At 63.8% G+C, this 15,477-nt stretch overlaps 1 protein-coding gene across 6 annotated transcripts in view; it reads left to right on the top strand.

The window, feature by feature from the left end:
- Nucleotides 1–15,477, top strand: part of BCOR (BCL6 corepressor) — a 76,468-nt gene that overhangs the window by 23,568 nt on the left and 37,423 nt on the right. Inside the window, exon 1 of one of the 6 annotated variants that reach the window (XM_084870103.1) lies at nt 13,301–13,434. The exons of 2 other annotated variants lie outside the window; for them this stretch is intronic. The gene's annotated coding sequence lies outside the window, so the exon portion shown is untranslated. Of the gene's footprint in view, nt 1–13,300; nt 13,435–13,592; nt 14,513–15,032; nt 15,274–15,477 lie in introns of those variants that run through there. 3 more of the 6 variants (XM_084870098.1, XM_084870093.1, XM_084870100.1) reach the window with 3 other exon arrangements.

The raw sequence follows: 15,477 nt of genomic DNA, 5'->3' as shown, positions 1-15,477 counted from the left end.
CCTGGAAACAATGTTTCCGTCATGGGGGTTGGAGGGGGGATGGAAAGCCACGGTAGAACCCAGAGAAGAGCCCAGAAAGAGGATCAGAGGCCGGATGAGAACTGCTCTGAGCAGCGTCTGGAAGCCAAGAGCAGCTCAACAAGGGGGTGGTCAGCGGTGCTGGGTGCTTCCTAGGCCAAAGGGAAGACTGAGAAATCAGCCCCTTCCTGGCAACGGGAAGTAACTGGTGATCTTTCATAAAAAATAATCATGGCCGAAACCGGTTTGGCTCAGGCGATAGAGCGTCAGCCTGTGGACTGAGGGGTCCGAGGTTCGATTGTGGTCAAGGACATGTACCTGGGTTGCAGGCACATCCCCAATTGGGGGAGGGGGGGAGTGCAAGGGGCAGCTGATTGATGTTTCTAATTTTCTATCCCTCTCTCTTTCCGTAAAAAATCAATTAAAATATATTTTAAAAAATAATCATAATAAATATATATATTTAATTGATCTCAGAGAGAGGAAGGGAGAGGGGAGAGAAACATCCATGAGGAGAGAGAATCATGGGTGGGCTGCCTCCTGCATGCCCCCCACTGGGGATGGAACCCACAACCCGGGCCTGTGCCCTGATCGGGAAATGAAACCTGACCTCCTGGGTCATAGGTTGTCGCTCAGCCCCTGAGCCCCGCTGGCTGGTATAACTGGTGATGTTGAGCACTTTGTCCCTCAGCAAGGCTGAGGCATGGGTTGAAGAGTGAGCTAAGTGATGTATCTATACAATGAAGACCCATCTCGTGTCCTGATAGGTGATCTGTAAGATATAGTGTATGTTTCACACGTGAGGCGCAGAGCAGCTTATGCACTGTGCTCCCGTGTTTGAAAATAAAATGAGGACATGCGTCTGTACAGAGAGCGGTGTGTGTGTGTGTGTGTGTGCCCGCGCGCGCGCGGGGGGTGCTCCGCTGTGGTGTTAAGGATGTCTAGTGCACACACAAATAAACATGTTTACATCTCCCCTACTTTGTTTGGACACAAACTGTAACATGCCCACACTGTACCGTATTATACATCCCCATTCATGGCTGCACCTTATGTCCTTCCCGTAACAATAGATCTCAGCGGCCATTCCACATCAGCACACAGAGCAGATCTTTATTTTTTAAATAGCTGCAGAATATTCCTTTGTGTGCATGCACCAGCAACAACATTGCTGGGCATTTAGGCTGCTTCTAATCTTATGCTGTTACAAAGTTGTATTTATGCCAGTGTCTCAGAATAACTTCCACACGCTGGTCTGTAGCGTGCACACCAGGTTAGGGAATGGAGGTGGCCCGTGGATGCAGACACCTCTTTTGAGAACAGCTGTGCAAGGAGCAGATAAATAGGGAGCCGGGGAGGAGATGTGGGGTCAAGGAAGGGCGCTCTAAAGATGGGAGATGCCTCCAGGGAATAAATACAGTCATTCAATACAGGGTGCATGTGGTGGGGGAGGGGGCGGCCGGAAGAGCCTGTGGGTCAGGTAGCAAGTGTGGAAGATCCTTCCACTGTCAGGCCCTGTGCTGGGTGCTCTGGGAACACCAGGGGGGATGGATGGGAACACCAGGCCTTCAGGAAGGTTCTACTCCAGCAGGGAAGCTACGATGTTTCGCAAACCAGCAACTATTGTTAGAAAGCCTGAATTCTGTTAGTGAGATACAAATGTGTACAAACTTCCCCCGTGCCTGCTGGGGGAGTGTCCTCACATGTCCAGGGGTTCCCTGGGCTCCTGATTGGACGTGAGCTGGAGGAGAGAATGACATTTTGCCTGAAATCCGTAGATTTCCCCAAAGGGATTAAATGACATGCGTGACCTAGAAGGTTTTAAAGGGGGGGAAATAAAAACCCCGAGAAGAATTTATATTCCTGGTGGCTTTGCTGATGGTCTTGTAAATTGTATATTTAATCAAAGGCACTCGAATGTCTTTTTTTAACTATTGAAGAGCCATTTAAATGTCAACATAAGTGATTCCCTCCCAAATAGTGCTGTTTATACATTACCTCCCCTAATAGGCCGTAATGACTCATAAGGAGGCATTTCTCGCCTCTAAATTGTCGGCCTATTGAAATATAAATTAAGATGATAAATAATTTGACCTTACCTGAGAGAAATAAGTGTTTACATGCGTCAAAGACGAAATTACCCTGAATATCAGGGTCCCTCAAAAGACAGCCCTTTTCCCTTGGCTGAATTCAGTAAGTGAAGCCATTTAGAGATGTCCTCGTGTGTGTGTGTGTGTGTGTGTGTGTGTGTGTGGAGGAAAGAGGGACATAAACAAAGAACAGGCCGCTGGTCGCCTCCCCCACGAGCCTGGCTTCCCGTTAGGCTGGGGTCGGCGCTGACCCCTCCGCGGGGAAGTGGCAGGACGGTGCGGGCTGCCCCGCTGCGCCCTGCGCGTTCTCCTCCCCCCGCCTCCCTCCCGCACCGCGGCTGGAGTTTCTAAACATGGAGTTTCCACGGGAACTTTGCCAGGCCGAGCTCGCAGCCTCCCGAGTCCCCGCAGCGGGATTCGCCAAGTCGGCGGCGCCGCACGGCCTCCGCGCCCCCTCCCCCCGGGAGCAGCTGACCTGGCCCGACTCCCGAAGCTCCGCAAAGCTGCTCCGCGGGGCGCATCACCCGACAGGGCGGGAACCCCCCCGCGATCGGCGCCCCCGCCCGACCCTACCCCAGGCCCCGGCGGGTGGCAACCGGCGCCCTTGGCGGGGCGCGAGCCAAGCCTGCCCGCCAGGCCTGTTTGTTTGCCGCCACCGGCGCTCGGGGCCCAGGACCGGAGAACTGCCCACCCCCCGGGCCGGGGCCGAGCCGCCGGGGTCGCCGAGGCGGCGGAGGGGCGCTGGCGGCGGCGGCCCCGGCCGGGCGCGCTGGCTGCCGGCGCTGGGTTTCTGTTTTGTTTTGAAGCTGGCGTGGGGGAGGGGCGGCACCTTGTCAATGAGAAATTTCCTGTTCGCAAGACTCCGCTTGCAGAGTTTCTGTCCTGCCCTTGAACTGCCGAGAGGATCTCAGCAGTGCGGGTCCCCGAGAGCCCAGCCAGGCGCGCCGGGCGGGTGGGGGCGGGGCGCCCAGGCCCCGGGAGTCCGGCCGAGCGGGCCGACGCCTGCCCTCCCGGTTCCCGGCGCACCGCGAGCGCCGAGCCGAGCGGTGACTAATCTGCGGCTTTCGGCCTCTTGGCGCGGAGCCCAGGCTCCCCCCGCCCCCCCGCGCCGTCCTCCGGCCCCGCAGCGGCAGGCTCAGTGGAGAGAAGCGCGCGGGCCAGCGCCGCCGCGTTCCCGGGCGTGTGGGAAGCGGGTCGGGGCGGGCCGTCTCTCCCAGTCGGCTTGCCTCGACCCAGGCCCGAGTGCGCGCGTGTTTCCTTCCCCGTAAGCACTTTGATCGGCGCTTCCTCCGCGCCGCCGAGCAGCCGGGGCGAACCGGAGGCTTTAACCCCCTGCGCGCTGCCCCACGGCGGGCTCCGTGGTGGGGGCGCCGCGGGGGACTCTGGTGGACATGGGGGCGATCAGTGTAGCTGGGCAAACCGGAGCCTGGAGGAGCCCGCCGGATCAGAGGAGCCTGCCAAGCGCGGAGGCGCTCCGGGGGAGAGCAGGCCGCGAGGCCCGGGGCGGCTCGTTAACGTTCAAGCCCTCCCCGGGACGCGCTAACCCGACTGCCCGGCCTGGCGGGGTGCGGGCCTGAGAGGCACGGCAGGCAGAGGCTTCTGGAGGGATCAGAGGCCCCGGAGTGTGGAGGGGGAGCCTGGCCTTCGCGCACCTTGTCTGCTGGCACGTGGACGCCTCCCACCCCGAAGAGGGGGCCTGGCGCTCGCCCGCGGCCTCGCCTCTGGCCACCACTCCCGCCCCGACCGGGTTACCCGGGGAGTTAATGATTGATTTACTGGCTCCGCGCGGCCGGTGCCCTCCGCAGCTATTTGTCCGAGCTCAGGAGGTGCTGGCGAGCGGCGCAGAGGCCGGGGGCGAGGGGACGCCCGGGGAGGGAAGCCCGCTGCCCACGGGAAGGAGCGGCCGCTTGGTCAGCCCCCACGGAGCGGGGCGAGCCCGCTGGAGGCCCGGGCTGGGCGAACGGAGCATTGGGAAGCGCCACACGTAACCGGGCTGGCAGCTGGTGATTAGGCCGCCCGGGTTTATGAGTCATAATGGGCCGCCCGCCTGGCCCTCAACCTGCTGGTGGTGGACGGCGCGCCGAGGGCCGGGCGGCGGGCGGCCCGGCGCTGCGCCAGGGGGATGCTCTGGGGGGCCCGGCCCGCCGAAGGCGCTGCAAGGATTTCCTCTCATTTCTCGCTTAAGGCAACACAAACACCCTAAATCAAACCGCTCCGACAACCCCGGCTCCACACAGACACATCAATAAGGATTTCGCCTCCCGCGTTCGAACGCACTGAAACACTTGTCCTATTTTTATGCAAATGACACCACACAAATAGATCTCCCAGGCCCGGGAGCAGGGCGAGAAGGAGAGGCACCGCCGCCCCAGCCCGGAGGCTGCGAGAGGGGAGGGAGGCCCAGGCCCGCACCCCGGGGCCCGCGCCGGCTCAGGCGGCAGGGCTGGTACTGGCCGGGCAGCCCGCCCCGCGCGCCGTGGCTCTCTGCCAACGCCGCCAAGTCGGCCGCGTCCCCAGGCTGCCTGCAGAGGCGGATTAGGGAAGGAGCGAAGCGAGCCTGTGACTAATCGCGGGGCCTCGGACCGGAGCACCAAGGCCATGTGCGACTGACAGGATCGACACTAGCAGAGGACACGGCGACGCCTCGCTTAATTGCAGGCTTAAAAAAATTGCCGCCTGAGCAGCTCCAGCGCGGAGAGCCGCGGGCGTTCGCGCAGGATGGGGAGCGCGCGGGGGGGGGGGGGGGGGGCTGGCGCTCCCACTCCGGGGAGGGAGGCATGGTGTCTCCCGTATGGAGGGACCTGGCCCCCACTCTGCCGGAGTGTGGCCAAGCCAGCCGGCATTGGGCGGTCCCGCTCCCAGGCCTAAGGTTCTGACCCTCTCCAGGGGAGCCCAGACCCCCTTTCTCGCCCTAGATCCTATAAAGGAGGCTGTGCGCAGGGGTGAGAGGTTCCAACAGACTGAACATGAAAACCCCTCACACGAACCACTTTCTTCTCTTCCCTCCCCTTCCTTCTCCACCGGCTCATACAAAGCCCCGGAGATCAAGGCGAGGGAGAGGCAGTCAGGGCCGCCCGGAGCCAGGCCAACTCATGCCCCAAACTCAGGGGTCACAGACACGCACCCCAGGCTCTTCCCCCCCTGGGCACGGTGCTGCAGGCCCAGACCTCCTCCCTGGAGCGCTGAGGCCTCTCTGGGGAGAAGGGGAAGCGGCGGCAGGCCTACTGGCCTGCGTGTGTGTGTTGGTGGTGGTGGTGGTGGTGGTGGTGGTGGTGTGTGTGTGTGTGTGTGTGTGTGTACGGGCGAGAGGGGAAGGCGGGTGGCAGAGAACCCAGCGAGAGAAGTTTCCACCGCGCTCTGGTCCGCTGCTGCCAAAATCCCCGGGCCCCTCCCCGGCCGCACCGCCTGGCGTTGCCACCACAAGTTTGGTTTAACGAGAGCTCGGGACAAAAGCGGAGGCTTTCTATAGCCCCCGAAAACAAAGGGGCAGGAGACGCGGGCCGCCTCGGAGGCTGCTGGCGTAATGGTGCCGGCCGACAGCAGAGAAGAACTGCAAAAGCCGCGCGGGCGGGAGGAAGTGCGAGGCGGGAGCGCGGGGAGGCGGGCGGGGGAGGGGCGCTGCGCCATGTTTCCGTGTCACCCGCCGAGTCGCCGGCGCTGGGCTCGGCCGCCGCCCCCGCCCGCCTCCGAACCGGCGGAAAGCGTGCGATTAGCAGCCAGACGGGCGGGGCCGCCGGGCCCGCGGGGCCGCCGCACACGCTGCCCGCGGCCGGGCCGCGCCGCCCCCCCGCCCGCCGGGTAATCATCCTCCTCGCCGCCGCGCTGCGTGCACTCTCATTAGAGCGGGGAGGCTTTTCTCTGCGCGCTCGCTTGGCTCCCGCTGGCAAAACAACGCCTTCCCCGGCCGGGCCCGGGGCCAGCGCTGCTAGGGAGGGCGGGACGGGGAGGGAGGCGGCGAGGCAGCGCCGGCAGCGCGGGTCACGTCGGCCGCCGCCATCCGCGGGCCACGGGGACGAGGAGGTTCCACGGCCCTCCCCGCGCTGGGTCCGTACCTGGTACCGGGCCCTTCGCGCGGGGGTGGCGGGGGAGCTGCCGGTGCCCCCGTGCCCTACCCTCGTCCGCCTCCCCAGGCCAGAGTGGGGGCCGGTTGGAGACGGGGGCGAACACAGGGAAGGCTCCCCAAACAGGTTTTGCCCCGACTGTCTGGCGGACTAAAGGCCAGGAGCTCCATCCCTGGGGAGGCGGCCCTTTGACCCTCAGGAGACTCGAGTCCCCGAGACTCGGGCGTGATCGCACGGGAGGGGTGGCCGAGGTCCGGCCGCGTCCCGCCCCGGGCCTCGGAGCCCGTTTTCTCCCCGCGATCTGCACGCAGCAGCAGGCAGCCTCTGCCGGCACCACGCGCCCAGCTGCAGGCCTGGAGCAGGTGTTCCTGCCCGGCCGGAGCGTTGGCTCCGCGCCCCTCCCGTCCCAGCTGCGGGGCTGGCGGGAGGCGGGGGGCGCCGAGGGCGGGTGGAGGGGAATCTCACTGGAGGCGAGAAGGATCCTGCGGGCTTGGATGGGGAGACCCCAGGGAGAGGACGGCCGCTGGGGCCAGAGGGATCGAGGGTGACGCGGCCAGCCCCTCCTGGAACACCCTGGGGGCCAGCGGGGGCCGCTCGGCGGCGCTGGGGCTTCCGGTCCCGGTGACTGCGGCGGGGCGGCCGGGAAGTTCCCGGGGCGGCCGCGAGGAGCACCCTCCCCGCTGCCACCGCCGCGCTGCTCTCGAGTGGTGCCCGGGGAGCCTCCCGCGTGTGGCCGCGCCGCTCGGGCCGGAGCGGGGCCGGGGGCTGAGGGTGGTCCGGGCCCAGCCCCCGGCGGAGGGGGGGCGGCGGCCGAGACCCCGCGGAGCTTCGGCGCGCCTCCCCGCCCCCTCCCCGCCGCCGCCGCCGATGGCGGGCACGTGAAGCGCAGCTCGGCGCCTCGGCGCCAGCCAGGGAGCGGCCTGCCCCGCCGGCTCAGCTTACCCCGGCCCAGGAACGCGGAACCGAGCCCGGCCGGGCCCCGCAGAGCCCGCGCCCCCGCCCCGCTGCCCGCTCCCGGCGGCCCCGCACCCCCTCCCCGCCCGGCCTTGGGGCCGCGCCAGACGGCTGGCCCGAGGGGAACTCGGGCTGACTAATGGGTCGCTTGTGGGCCTTACGTGAGGCCCGGCTGTCAGCGGATGCCCGCTCGCTCGGCGCCTACGCCGTGGTCAGGCTCTTCGGGGAAGGGCGAGAGGAGGGGTTTCCCCGCTCCGCGGTTTCGGCTCCCCGGGGACAATCCGCCTGCCGCGGCCGGCCCCGGGCTGTAGGTCGTGCAGCCCGGCCCCGAGGGGGCACCCCGAGGCTGCCTCCCGCCATGAGCTGCGAACCCGGGATGGGGGATGAGAAGGGGGGAGCTTGGGGCTCCGAGCCGGAGGTGGGCGCAGAGGCTGGTCCACTTGGCCTGGGGCTCCCCGCTTTGATGTTGGGGATCTGGGGCCAGCCGCTGGGCCGGGATGAATTTCCAGGCTGCCCCCGGGGCCTGGATTCAATACCGAAAGCACTCTCAAAACAAAGTCTTCCGGAAACCCCTTCGTGAGATCTCTGTGTGGAAAAAAGGGTTTTTATAAAACTCCCCGAGAGTCCAGCTGAGAATCCGTGGGGCTGGGGGCGTGCGGTGCCTTGTCCTTCCTTTCCAGGGGCCTGTAAAAATCAGCAGTTTCTTATTATTTCGCATTAACAGCCACTTTGTGTTGACACAGTTATACGACCCTCCCAGATAGAACTGTAGTTTCAACACCAGCGCGGTGGTAACACAAACACCCCCAGTAACCAAGAGCTTGGGGCTGGATGCAGGAGGGACCCTCCTCGTGCATATCTGGTTTTATCCGGCCTCATCACACTAGGAATCCTGCCTCCCTCCCCCCATGAGAAATCCTGAGGCCCTGGAGTTGAGGTGCGACTTCTCCTGGGGAGCCCTGCCAATGGGGAGGGGGTTGCTGGCCTAGAGGAGGTGGGTTTTAAATGTCACTTCCCAATGAAAATGCTTCTCTTTAGCTTTCTTTCTTTCTTTTTCTTTTTCTTTTAATTTCTTTCTTTCTTTTTTTTTTTTTTTTTTGATGCAGTTTTCCAAAGGAGCATTTTGGTGAGATAAGAAGTGACCGATCAAAATCGCGGAGGGGAGGTTGTAAGCAGCCGCTTCGCCCCAGCTTAACGTTATCTTATCTTTCACACTTGCGCGGCGGAAAAAAATTGGCTTATCTTCAGCCCCACCCCCTTCTCGCCTTAATTGCTAAAACGCACTGGTGTGTTAAACCTGGGAAGAGGCTGCTCGCCCTGGGAAAGGAAGATTCCAAAATGTGGGCCCTGGGAGCACAAGGTTGGCAGGGTTTATCTCCCCCCCCCCCCGCCCCCCCTTCCTAGTCCAGCGCAGAGGGGCCGGTAGGGGTGGAAGGTTCCATGCCAGATTGGGGGGGGGGATTCTGGGGATGGGTCATGTGGCTTTCCTAGGCCTCACTTTCTCGGCTGTGTATCCCAGCCTCTGCCCCTTCATCTCGCCAACGTTGGCGTGGGTCTCCCATGGAGGCCTCTCGCTTTGCTTTCATCTCTCCCCCCCCCTACAGATCCCCTTTTGGGGAGGGGGGTGCGAGGCCCGGACGCCCGGCCTGCTGGAAATCATTAAAATATATGCGAGTGTCTGCAAACACACTTTTAAATCATGGCGTTTCCCCTCCGCTGGTATATTTAAACTCCAGAGCTGATCTCCTCCCTCTCAGTCGTTTGTCTGTGTCACCGACAGGCCGCTAATGGCCGGGCTTCCAGGCTGTGCATTATGCATTCGCCTCCTCCCTCTGCCGCACACTGAAGGTTCTGTCAGGCCTCGGAACACAAAACACCCTGCGCCCCCCCTTCGTGGCTGGGGCCTGCGGGCTGCTAACCGGCTGGAGACGCAGGGGTGGGGGAGGTGTCACGGGGGCCAAGGCTGAGCGGTGCGTGTGTGGGGGGTCAGAGTGCCCTGGATGAGGCCTCATGGACTCCCCAGCTCTGTGCCAACCCCCAGTTTTGCTGCTGGCTTCCATCTTCCCAAGTCAACCCTCCTCCCTACGCCACTCCCCTCTGCCCCCGGGTTGGTGGGGGCCTCAGAGGTATTTGGGGACCGTACTCTCTTCTTGCCCCAGCGAGGGTTGCTGACGGGTCTTCCAGATCCTTCTAGTCCCAGGGGTCGCTGGGGAGTGAGGAAGGAAGCCATGGTCCAAAAGCTGGGGCTGTGGGCCGGGGTGCTGGGTCAGTGGACCAGTAGTTGATGGTCCCCCCCCCCATCCTGCGATTCGGTGGGCACTACCCCCAGCCGGGTAGAACCTGAGCTGGAGGCCCTTGCTACCTAAGCAGCCTGGAGAACATGGCGGTCGGGTTTACCTGCGGGAGCGTCGGCCCAGGGCTCTTTAAGCTGGGACCAGGTGGAGTGCAAGACGGACCTGCCCCAGCGACCTGCGGTTATGCTTATTCGGCTGACACCCATCTGTCTGCCCAGCAGGACCCCCCCCCCCCCCCGCCGTGTAAATGGCAGTTCATCCACTGTCCCTGACTTCGGGGATCTCAGAGCCGCACACTAATCCAGCCCAGACCAGAAATTCCCAGAGGCAGCTGCCTGCTGTTACCACGTGGGGCTTGCCTTTTGGGCCCTCCTGCCCCAGTGGCCCAATAACTCTTCAAAGGCTTCCCCCATGGAGGGCAGCTACCTTCAGCTTCTCTCTAGCAAATTCCTGGGACAGGACGCCTTGTGCTTGGGAGGGTGGGCCAGTGGCGGTTTTAAGGGCCCATGGGTTCTTTTACAAAGTAACCAAGGAAGACTGTGTGTGTGTGTGTGTGCGTGCGTGTGTGTGTGTGTGTGTGTGTGATTAAATGGTTAACATTAATAGGCGGGCCCTACAGCGCTTTATGACTTAGATCCTACGCCTGTGTTACCAACAGCCCCCCCACACACAATGGGGGATCCCAGGGTCCTCCAGACACCAGTAAGGTCCTTACCCTGGGTGCCTGGCTGTTTCCCCAAGGCCTGGGCCGCGGCTGAAGGTGAGGAGGAGGCCAGGGCCACCCTGCAGCTGGTCTGGCCTGGAGAGAGTGGCCGGCCTCCAGGCTGCTTCCTGAAGCCCCAACCTGCCTGCCCAGTTGCCGAGCCCGGATAGAACCTGTGGCAGGAGGGTGCCGGGGAGCTGGGGGTGCGGGCATATGTTCTCACCAGGAGACCCTCCGGGGCCAGGGGAGGGCAGCCCTCCGCAGCTCAATTAGAAGCGCCTCTTCTGTTTCTCCGCCGCCCTGCACCCCTCCCTCGCACTCGCTTGCTCTCCGCCTGCTCTGCTTCCATTGAAACCTCCCTTGACGGATGCCTGGTCTAGCAGCTGACCCCTTGGCAGCTCCCAAGGGGCGGCGGGAGGGAGCAGGCTGAAGGCCCGGGCTGGGCGCACACACGCGGCAGGCTCCGTGTGCCCCCACCTCCTGGAGCCCCTTTTGCATGGGAACCCACGGTGAAACTGCCCTTGAGCTTTCTGCTTCTCCCTGGAACGCTTCCAGCTAACCGGGCCGATAGGAATGAACTCCCTACCCGCCCCCCCTTCTGCCTGGAGCACCTCAGGAGAACCTCACGTTTTCATTCTCAGTGAGTCAGGGACACCTCCCCGTGCCCCCCCCCCACACACACTTAGGACTCCCTTAAAAAGATATGTTTTAAAAATCCCACAGAGTTGGAAAATGAGCCCTTAGAGATGGAAGAGAAACCCTTTAATCCCACTAGCCCAACCAGGATACCTAGGAGGCGAGACTCCTGCAAAAAGGGGGGATGAAATGTGGCAAATTACGTCAAAGGCGAATTTACTGGCTTGTTTGTCTCCAGCATCAAATTTCTCCCACAGTCAGCCCTCTTGGAGGCCCCTTCACATTTACAGCGACCCCCCCCCCCCTTCATTTCAGCCCTCAGACTTTTAAAGTTAGACAAACAGGCCCCTTTGTCAGCAGCCCCGGGGGGGCGCGGACTCCTGGAGGCAGCAGGCTCCATACTCTCCCTTGGTTCCGGGATTTTCCAAAAATTCTGGACGGTTGCTTGCAATTCTGAACTCCGGGAAAAGCCTGTGCCTTGGGGGAGAGTCGGGAAGGCTTGGGAAGGGGAGCAAAGAAGGTTGGGCACGTGGCCAGCGTCCCTGCGGCCGCCTGACCGAGCCGGAAGAGCCTGGCAACGTTCCTCAATCGCCAGGCCAGCTCGCCAGGCCGGCCCACAGCGGCACAGCGGCCTCACTGCCTGGAACGGCGCTCGGAGAGTTTCCCCACAAGCGCCCAGCTCAAGCCTTCTCGGTTATTTTAGATTTGTTTTGAATAAAAGGAGTCGCTTCAAAAAGAAATGTTGCTCCAACACACAACCAGAGGCCTTTCTCCAGCTGTGTCTGTAACTCGCATGCATTCAGTCTAATAACTTTTAATGTCTGGCCCTAAAACGTCTTTATAAAAAATAGCTTTACAGCATAATAGTCCAGGTGTCTTTCTGCTTGTTACCGGAGATTAAAAAAATGTGTGGGTTAGCTTCCAGAGACATCCACCCCCAGAAAGACGGAGGGAAAAGCGTGCGTTCCACCCTGCAGGCAGGGCCCGGGAGCAGGGGCCGCGGGCTGGTACTGCTGGCGGGGCACTGGCCGGCCTGTCTTTCACATCAGTTCTTATAAGCAGCCCTGCAGCACGAAGATCTGATTCTGCCCGAAGTTTCGGATTTCAAACGGTAGAGATGTTTCACTTCTGCTTTGGGAAGGGCTGTTTTTATAACTGCTAAGAACTAAGACAATAAATAAAATCGCACCTAACACCAGTCCCGCAGTCGGCGTCAGGTCTACATTTTAAAAGGGATCTTCTAGCTAGAGCTGGTTTTGGCCTTGACTTTGACTTAGTAATCAACTTGAGGTGCTTTTGATTATTTTGGGCATGGACACACTCCAGGGTATTTGAAAACTTTCCGTGTGGATTCACAAGGCACCTCCATTTCGGATGGATGGTCTCACGCAGCCTGCACCATCTTGTCCTGAAGCAGAGACTCCCCATTTCCAGCACGAAAAGACCCTAGTGTGCATCGGAGTGGGGACACCTTTGGCCCGTAGTCCAGGCGATCTGGGTGCGGTGAGGCCGGTACACCCCACCCCCACCGCCACCCCTTTCCGCTAGCTGCAGGTACTGGGGCTTCTCGGCCCTCCCCAGAGGCCCTGCGCTCCGGGGAGGCCGGAACCTCGCCTCTCCGCTTCCCCCTCCCGCCTGCCTGTCCCCGCCTCCCCCCTGCGCCCCCCCCCCCCCCGCCCCGCGCTCAGCGCCGCGCCGGGTGCGCTGGAGAAGCTCAATACGTGTCAATTGAATTAACTGCTGCGGGCGCGGGCTGTACGATCAGCACAACGTTACCGAGTGGAAATTTATGGGCGAATGGTGTAAGCCAAAAGTTGCTCCCTGCCAAGGAAAATAAAACGCGGGAGATAATCTCCTGAGGAGGGTGGGGGGCTTGGACAGACCCTCCAGCCCTCTGAGGTGCAGACTGTGAAATGCCCAGGAACTGGGAGGCATGCTGGCGGATCTCTCTCCTACGGTGCTCCCCCATTCCCTCCTTCCAGTGCCCCGAGGGCTGCCTCCTCCGCCCCCCGCCTTCCCGAACAATTCCCACACAATTGGAACGTCCGGGGAACTCGGGCGCGGAGTTGGGGCGGAACGGGCCCCGGTGCCTGGGGCCGTGCATTCAGGCAGCTCTGGACAGCCGAACGGGGAAGGGCTCCTCCGGGAGGAAGGGACGCCCCGGGCGGGGGGTGGGCGCCAACGGGCACTCGCCAGGCTCCGCTGGGTCTCCGAGGGGCCGGGCGGCCGGGGGAGCGCAACGCTGGTGGCAAGAGGAGGCGGCAGCGGCCGCCGTTGGGGTTTGACAGCTTTGGCTGAGCGGAGTGCGAGGCGCTTTATGGTAATTGCGGTCCTCCACTGGCCTTCTGGGTAGCGAGGGGAGTCTCGGCGCGCGGCTCCGAGAGCCGCCCCCGCCGCCCCCATCCCCCGGGCTGGGGATCTGCGGGCCGCCTTCGCCGCCGCCGCCGCCTGAGTCGGGCTGGGGCGCGCCCAGCCCCGGTGAGCGCAGCCAACTCGGTCCGAGCGGGGGAGGGGAGAGCCGGGGGCCAGGGGGGGCGCCACCCAAGTGGTCTGGGGTTCGGACCCCGAGAGGCGAAACGCGCCCGGCGAGGGATCGCCGATGGCGGGGGCAGCTCCGGCGCCCCTATCCTGGGGGATCAGCCCTCCGCCAGCCCACCGCCGCGGCGCCGCAGCACAGGGTGAGCGAGGCCGGGGAGCTCAAACTTGCGAGAGCTGGAGGCGGCGGCGGGCGGGCGGTTGTCGCCCGAACGCTGCGCCTGCGGGGGGAGGGGAGGCGGCTGCTGGGAGGAAGGGAGGGAGAAAGGGCGGGTGGAGGGAGGGGGAGGAGGAAGAGGAGGGAACCGGGGAGGGGAGACGCGTTGGGATCGCGGCGTGCGGCGGCAGACGGAGCCCGGGCTCCCAGCGGCAAGGTGAGCCTGAGCTACGCTCCTCGCCGATCGCCGCCGGAGCTCGGCAGCTGCGGGGGAGACGCGCCGGAGCCCAGACCGCGACCGAGAGCGGGAGCGGAGCGAGCGGCGGCGGAGGGGGAGCCCGCGAGCCGCCAGGCGGGGAGCCCAAGCCGCGCTGTCGCCGCGCAGGGACGACTTGGCCAACACACGCTCTCTCTCTCTCTCTCTCTCTCTCTCTCTCTCTCTCTCTCCCCCTCTCTCTCTCTCTCTCTCTCTCTCTCACACACACACACACACACACACACACGCACACACACTCACACTCACACTCACATACACACACACACACCCAGCCCGAGCGGGCGCTCACGGCGATCCGTCAACATGGCGCTGGGGCTCCTGCCCGAGCGCGGGTGGCAGCAGCGGCGGCGCGGGAGCTGCTGAGCCCGGCCGAGCCCGGCCCAGCCGCGGGAGCCCGGAGGATCGCTCGGGGCTGTCGCCACCTGCCCGGAGGCTTTGAGCCCGCCCCGCCCCGCCCCCACCCGGCCCAGAGCCCACCCCTCCGCGGGGCCGACCCCGAGGGCAGCCGGCTGGCAGCAGACGGCGAGGAAGGCGAGTGAGCGCGGCGCCGCGAGCGGGTTGCGGCCAGCCGGGGACGGCAAACTTTGCCGCTTGCCACGCTTCCCCGGCGCGGCTCCATCTCCGATCGCTGCCGACGCCGCCGCACTTTCCTCCTACCCCGCGCACCTCTCCGCACTCACCCACCCGCCGGCCCTGGCTCCTAGCCGCCTGGACTCTGCTCGGGGTAGGGGGCACTTCAAAGCTCCGGATCGCCAGCTCCCGGTTGACTCCCCGGCCGGGATCTCAGGTCAGTGCCCGGAACACCTTTCCCCGGGGAGGCCGCGCGGGCGGGCGGGCGCGCCGCGGGCTGCAGTCGCCCCCCTCCCTGGGCCCCCGCCCGCTGCGGGCTGCTCCTCTGACTCGTGTACCCCGCGGAGCTTTCGCCTCGCGCTTCCCTTGGCGAAGATCGCTTTCGTTTTTATGTCTCAGCTCTAACTTATTAAAAATGCAGCCGACCCGGCGGCCCTGCGTGGGCACCGGGGAGGGGCGCGGCGGGGGTCCTGCCGCCCCCCCGAGGGCCGGGGGGGCCGGAGCGCGCCGAGTGGAAGTTTGCAGCCTGTGTCTGCGTGCGCGGGAGCGCGGTGGCCGCGGAGCGCCGCGAGTCGTGCGCGGGCGGGGGGGCGGCTGGGCTGGAAGCTGGGAAGCTCGGCTCGGCGTTAGCTCGCGAGCAGGAAGGGGAGGGCGGCGGGTTCCCGTCTGCTTTCTTTTTCGACTCGGGAAAGAACTGTAAAAACCCCCAGCCGCCGCCGCCTCGTCTCGCCTCTCCGGGGGCGCTCGTTCCTCCTGGTGGAACTTGGCGTGTGCCTGCGCCAGGGTGTGTGGCAGGCGCCCCGGCCGCGCCGAGCTCGACCTGCTACCGCCGCCGCCGCCCAACTCGGGAGGGGAGTCCCGGGTTTTTTCTTGGCTTGCCCCAAAGCACGCATCACGTGGATTAAAAAAAAAAAAAAAACTACTAGGAAATCGACCGGAGCGAGGGGTTCCGACTCGGCCCGTCCGCCCATCCGCCAGGTCAGACGCTTTTGTTTTGTAAATGTTCCTGTAAAATTGCAATGGGCGACCCCCTCCCATCCCCATCCTGCCTCGCCCCTGCGGGCTGTGTTTTAAGTTCGGAGCCCCCCCGGGGGGGGGGCGGGTAGAACGTGGGGGGAGAGGGAGGAGAGAGGGAGGGCGGGGGGAGGACCTGGGCCCTCCCTGGGCAGCGGGTGTCTGGTG

This window comes from Pipistrellus hanaki, assembly GCF_964339955.1.
Source record: "Pipistrellus hanaki genome assembly, chromosome: X".
Taxonomy (NCBI): domain Eukaryota; kingdom Metazoa; phylum Chordata; class Mammalia; order Chiroptera; family Vespertilionidae; genus Pipistrellus; species Pipistrellus hanaki.
Note: the sequence above shows the minus strand (reverse complement) of the source record. Positions and strands in the feature narration are given on the sequence as shown.